Source organism: Aulonocara sp. 'chitande type north' Nkhata Bay, linkage group LG3, assembly GCF_057382095.1.
Source record: "Aulonocara sp. 'chitande type north' Nkhata Bay isolate Kocher_YH1m ecotype deep benthic linkage group LG3, A_spYH_male_GT1.1, whole genome shotgun sequence".
NCBI lineage: Eukaryota > Metazoa > Chordata > Actinopteri > Cichliformes > Cichlidae > Aulonocara > Aulonocara sp. 'chitande type north' Nkhata Bay.
Genome location: NC_141346.1, coordinates 67,741,923 through 67,748,430, shown reverse-complemented (window position 1 = coordinate 67,748,430; position 6,508 = coordinate 67,741,923). Strand labels below are relative to the sequence as shown.

Here is a 6,508-nt window from a genome sequence, read left to right as displayed (position 1 = left end):
GACCACCATTTGCCTCATGCAGTGCAACACATCGTCGCATGGAGTCTATCAGATTGTCAATTGTGGCCTGTGGAATGTTGGTCCACTCCACTTCAATGGCTGTGCGAGGTTGTTGGATATTCGTGGGAACTGGTACACGCTGTCGTATACGCCGGTCAAGCACATCCCGAACATGCTCAATGGGTGACATGTCCGGTGAGTATGCTGGCCATGCAAGAACTGGGACATTCTCAGCTGCCATCTGCCCTGAACAATGTGAACCATGATTCATCCGTGAAGCGCACACCTCTCCAACGTGCCAGACGCCATCGAATGTGAGCATTTGCCCACACAAGTCTGTTACGGCGACGAGCTGGAGTCAGGTCAAGACCCCGATGAGGACGACGGGCATGCAGTTGAGCGTCCCTGAGACGGTTTCTGACAGTTTGTGCAGAAATTGTTTGGTTGTGCAAACCAATTGTTCCAGCAGCTGTCTGGGTGGCTGGTCTCAGACGATCTTGGAGGTGAACCTGCTGGATGTGGAGGTCCTGGGCTGGTGTGGTTACACGAGGTCTGCGGTTGTGAGGCCGGTTGGATGTGCTGCCATATTCTCTGAAACGCCTGTGGAGACGGCTTATGGTTGAGAAATGAACATTCAATGCACGGGCGACAGATCTGGTTGACATTCCTGCTGTCAGCATGCCAATTGCACGCTCCCTCATTGCTTGTGGCATCTGTGGCATTTTGCTGCGAGACAAAACTGCACATTCCAGGGTGGCCTTTTGTTGTGGGCAGTCTGAAGTACACCTGTGCACTACTCATGATGTCAGATCAGCATCCTGATGTGGCACACCTGTGAGGTGGGATGGATTATCTCAATATGGCAGATGTGCCCACTACCACACATTTGGACTGATTTGTGACCACTGTTTGGGAGGGATGGTTATATTGTGTATCTGGAATGAATTTTAGGTCTCTACGTCCATCCCATGGGGAATGGGAGCAGTAACAAAGGTGTTGCGTTTATATTTTTGTTGAGTGTAAGTAGGCCTACACACCAGGGTTTGGACATGTGTGGACCCAAACTATACTTAAACTTTACCATTTTTTGTGTGTCACCAAATACACTTTAATATCTTCTAGACAAGAATGTAGTGGCATAATCTTTAACCTCCTAAGACCCAAACTCCTCCGTGGCATTCATTTTTAGTTTCTCTTTGATATTTGGGCTGATTGGGACCTGATGAATGTAAAAACAAAGAATTACCAGATTTTTTTTTTTTTTTTTTTTTTTACCAAATTTTAGTTTCTGAGAAAAATGAGAGCCACATATGAGGATATTTGTCTAAAATTTCGATAGCACAGTGGCAGTATAACATCCTTGTGAGTGGATATCAGGCCCTTGTAGAGCAAAATTTTGTATTTTGGTCTAAACAACCCAAAATGCGATGTCCACATATGTGGACGCCAGGTCCTAGGAGGTTAAATATCTGTTCACTTTGTCAAAATGAACCTAATCATCTCTGATGAGTTCAGTGATGTCTGCCAGCTCACCTTGCAAGTGGTCGAGCTTATACCGCCGACAACGCGGCACACAACTTGTAAACCCCCTGCTGACTATCACCTCTTGAGTTATTTGTTTATGTTAGTTTCAACTGTTCCTGCAAAAAGTAAGCACGTGTTACTGATAAAAAGTCCAATAGAAGCAAAGTCTAAACTTTGAAAACAAAAAACAAAAACCTGTCTGATTAAGATCTGATGTTTGGGGAGTTTCAATAAGCAGTGTGACCCGTGTATATGCATCAGGGGTGGGTTTTGATTATCGATTTATCGATTAAAATCGATTCTAGCTTGGATAACGTGATATCGATTCATTAAAATCCTGAATCGATTTTTAATATAAATTTATTTTGGCCAAAACGCCAGAATCTCAGGTTAAACCTCCCAAAATTTCAACAACCACCAAACAGCTAAAACAGTAAATGAGAGCAGGAACACGGATTCTGCACAAAGACGTAAACACAAAGCGCGGAGCCGCCGACGCATCAGAATTAGTGAGATGTGACTTTCTCGCCTGACTGCACGGACACGAGCTGAAAGCCGACAGCTCGCTGATTCTGATGTTTTGGCGGCTCCGCGCTTTGTGTTTACGCCCTTTTTGCGCTGATTCTGAAGCTGCAGGTTTGATCTCTCTCCAAACAATATTGAGTAAACCAGCAGCAAAAGAAGCTCCAAACTACGCTTCACATAAACATCGTCATGAATTCCCTCTGATTGTTTTGCTGCCACCAGGATAAAATCACACTTCATGCACAGCTCTCTCTCTCTCTCTCTCTCTCTCTCTCTCTGTACTTCAAGAACAGCTTCCCGTCTAAAAATCTGTTTTCTGCATTATTCGCTTGTTTGTTACGCACAAGTCTACCGTTCTTACAGCCTGTCGGCCACTGTTTTTTTTTTTCTTTTACTTACTTCTGAAAACAAAGCCTCGTTTCTGCCGTTCAACACTGAACAAATTTAAACTTTTTAAAATGATGCAAAATTGCAAAACTCTCAGCTGTGTCTGTAATCAAACCTCTGTAACTTTGCTCTGCTTCACGTCAGCAGCATCAGGTAATGTTCATATGTTCATTAATGGTTTTCTTTTGTTTTTGATGTACTGCAGAATATTTGTATAAAATCCCAGGCCAGGAAAACCTTCATGTTTTTCTGTTTGATCCTCAGCTACTTTGACACAAAGGCCTCTGCTGTGACGCTCACACCTTTGATAAAGTCTCGCAAGTGTCAGATTTCTTTTTATAGATATAAAAATATAGAAATGTACTGATGCATGACCTGAATTATAATATTTCTGACTGTCTGAGGCAAAATTTCCCCGATTCACATTGAATCAAATTGAATCGAATTGATTCTAGACATGAGTGACGATGCCAGCGCTAATATGCTTTTTTTTTTTTTGTCCCGTTTGGATCTATAGCCATCAGAATTGTTGTCTTAAGGCCAAGAAAGATGCCAAGCGGATTTATTTTACCAAGTGGATCATCATGGCCTTGCCATATTGGTCCATTTGATTGACCTTTATTATAATAATGAATTTATTTTATTTTCAGTTGCTACAAATGGGACAGACATGACTGTGGGATAGGACAGGGAGAAAGAATGAAAGAAAGAGGGGGAGAGAAAGAAAACCAAAGGGGAGAAGAGACGGTGAGAAGGGGGGAAGAAAGAAAAAAAACAAACAAACAAAAAAAACAAAGCACCTGGGTCACCTGTATGGAGAGAAAAAAACAGAAGAGAAAGCAAACAACAAAGAGCAACATAAAAAGAAAAAAAAGCACCATCACAATAAACTAGCTAGCAGTAGATATCAATAGTTACTAAATAATAAACGATATTGTGCAGCACGCAAGATAGACAGCGCACAGTGTGCTTTGAGGCAGCAGCCAAGAAAGCTGTAGTTCGCGTCTGTGAATACCAATGTGTACACCTGTGTGCATACCTGTGTGGATCAGCATGCTTGCATTCCAAAGGTTTCTCCATGTAATGATCTGCTAGGGAGTGTGGGGAGCCACAGCCCCGTCCTCTATGGTATGAAGCAGGTATGGAGGAGATCAAAACTCCAGACATCCAGAGGCCCCCAGAACACAGGAGACCAAGGAAGACCCACAGAGGGGCAGCCGCGCCACTGTCCCAGTAACAGCTGAGGAGAGTCCCAGATGAGGGCTCATTCAGCAGCCGCGGAGCAGAAGCCAGGGGGGGTTGCAGTGACGCGCCCGTGAGCTCCGCCGGCAGCCAGCTGTGCCTGAGTGACCGAGCCCCAGGCCAAGAGGCCGGGGGCACCCCACCTCCGAAGTGGCCCGAGCGAGCCCCAGGCTCCAGGCCCCAATAAGCGGCTGCCAAGGAGTGAGCCGGTGTGTACCCGGACGCCCACCCCAGACACAAAGAACCACCAACGCACCGACACCTGAGGGAGTCCGCCACTGGCAGGGGAAGTGGTGGTGGGTGGAGATAGGCCTCCAAACCTTGGAGGGCCTGAGATGTCCCCAGAGAGGTGGCGTCTGATACCCAACCTGACATATAGACACAGACATACAGGCACACACAGATACAAACATCCATTCCCACCCTCATGCTCTCATATGCACTTACTCCACACTCAACCGACGTGGAGACAGACATAAAGAGACGCTGTACACACGATCACACTCCCCAAGCGTACTCTACGAACCGGGTCTAGGTACCCTTGCCCCTGGAGGGGGGAACTGCACCCAGACCCAGGTGGTGTTACCCTTTTCCCTGCGGTGGGGAGAGGCAGACCGCCCCGACTCCGCAGCAGCAGGGAGGCCCCACACCCCAGACCGCAGCCGGACGGCCAACTCCTCCTAGCCCCCCCGCTCCAGCAGGCCGCAGAGAACGGGGGTGAGAGAAGACTCCAAACCTCCCTCCACCCGCTCATTGTAGTGTTGATGCATGTGTGTTCTAAGGTGCAATTAAAACCCAGGAGGGCATGGAGCTACCTGCCAGAGAGCAGCAGGTAAGCGCATAGTCCCTCCTGCTAGCCCTCAATGTCTACGTGTATTTACAATTGAGAGGTGGGCAATGACGCCAGGGGTGAGGTGTACACCCTGATGGTAACTTGGACTCCGTGTATTGTGCCCACCCCCAAGATCCTATATGTATGTGTAATGAGGGTGTGAGTGATGTGAATGTCTAAGTTGTGGGATAAAATTGAGGCAGAGGCAGCCAGAAGGGGACAGAGGGGGGGGGGGGGGGGGTAGCCTCCTCTGCACCCTGGTGACATACCCCTACTCCAAGGCCCTGCATGTGTGGGTGGTTGTGGTGGAGCGGGAAGAGGGAGGCAGCTGGTGATGGGGAGGGAAGGAAGGGAGGGGCAGGTGACCCCTCCCTGGGGCCAGCTCCCCCGCTGACCCCAGTAGGCACTCCCATACTCCGCGACCCGCCAGGGAAAGGGGGCCCCGGTCTGGATGGGCCGGGGCCCAGCGCAGCAGCGCCTCCCGGCCCCACAGAGCCCGGGACAGTCCACCCAACCCCACCACAGAGAAAACTGCACACACATTATAACTGTGCTGTCATGTGCAGCTATTAAAAATAAAAGTAGAAACTAATCAATATCCTTCACTCTAAATTGTTTTTTAAATCCCAATAAATGGGTTACAGTATCTACATGAACCCCGTTGTCGAGGAAGCCTCTCACTTACGGCCATACCAGCCTGTTCTCATCTGATCTCTGAAGCTAAGCAGGGGCGGTCCTGCATAGTCGCGTCACCTTCACCTTGCTCCATGTTAGAAACTCCATGATATCGTGTTCCCTGCTCAGGGTAGCACACTGATGCGCATTTATTCAGTATTCTTCGGGGCCGCAGTCGGCAGCCAATAAGAGTTAAAACTCGTTGCACAAGAGTGTCAGGTTGACACTGTGCCCGCTGCACACTACAAGGTTAACAAGTTCCTCACTACTGAGCCCAGACAGACTAGCTGTAGACATTCTCTACATTTACAGAATAAATAAGTTCGTGTATTTCCTAAATATTTCGTTCCTGTTGTTCTTTTGTTTTGTTTTGCACAAAAGCGAAATGCAATCAGGAGCGTTGTCATGAAGCTTTTCCTCAAGCTGCCTCCACTGAGTGAGCAGCGGCGCCCTCTGCAGTTTGTGTGTGGAAGTGCAAAAGCTTACAGCACCTGGTATTCCCAGGCGGTCTCCCATCCAAGTACTGACCAGGCCCGACCTTGCTTAGCTTCCGAGATCAAACGAGATCGGGCGTGTTCAGGGTGGTATGGCCGTAAGCAAGTGAGGGCACCTCTGAAACGGCGTTTTTATACATGCTGTAATGACACATACACGCTTACGTTTTTGTTTTCTATATTTACGTTAAAATATCCAAACGACAAAAATGTTGGACTTCCAAATCAACCCAACACACTGTTTTCTCTCTGTCACTTTAACACTGTGCTGTAATCAACGAACATGTCTTCTTATCGTGATGTTACTGCGGGAAAAGCGTTTTTGGAGCTCAATTTGAAGCTGCAGTTAATAACGAAGGTTTGCATGTTGTCGCTGTAACATATGAAGTTTAGCACAATAATATATATCAAACTGTGTGACATTTGCCACCAATAAAAGGTCTTTTTCACAACTCTTCCATTGCTTACGGCCACACCACCCTGAACACGCCCGATCTCGTCTGATCTCGGAAGCTAAGCAGGGTCGGGCCTGGTCATTACTTGGATTGGAGACTGCCTGGGAATACCAGGTGCTGTAAGCTTTTGCACTTCCACACACAAACTGCAGAGGGCACTTCTGCTCCTGCTTGTGCTAGAGGCATGAGAAGTTAACATTTATGGGTGATAAAATCCTTTTTCTGTATTTTTAACATGAGAATATCAGTTTTCCATCTTGTGTTCCAGAGTAATCGGACAAAAGACAAACGTAGAACAAGGAAAAAAGAGGCCAAGTGTCTCACCTATAAAACAAAATTACTGTTTTCTGAATAGTCTCACACAGATAAACATT

At 47.2% G+C, this 6,508-nt stretch overlaps 2 non-coding genes across 2 annotated transcripts; one reads left to right on the top strand and one right to left on the bottom strand.

Moving 5' to 3' along the window:
• Window positions 1-5,664: 5,664 nt before the first annotated feature.
• Window positions 5,665-5,783, bottom strand: LOC147336735 (5S ribosomal RNA). The gene has a single exon (XR_015128689.1). It is a non-coding gene; the product is annotated as a 5S ribosomal RNA (ribosomal RNA).
• Window positions 5,784-6,141: 358 nt separating this feature from the next.
• Window positions 6,142-6,260, top strand: LOC147336734 (5S ribosomal RNA). The gene has a single exon (XR_015128700.1). It is a non-coding gene; the product is annotated as a 5S ribosomal RNA (ribosomal RNA).
• Window positions 6,261-6,508: the final 248 nt, after the last annotated feature.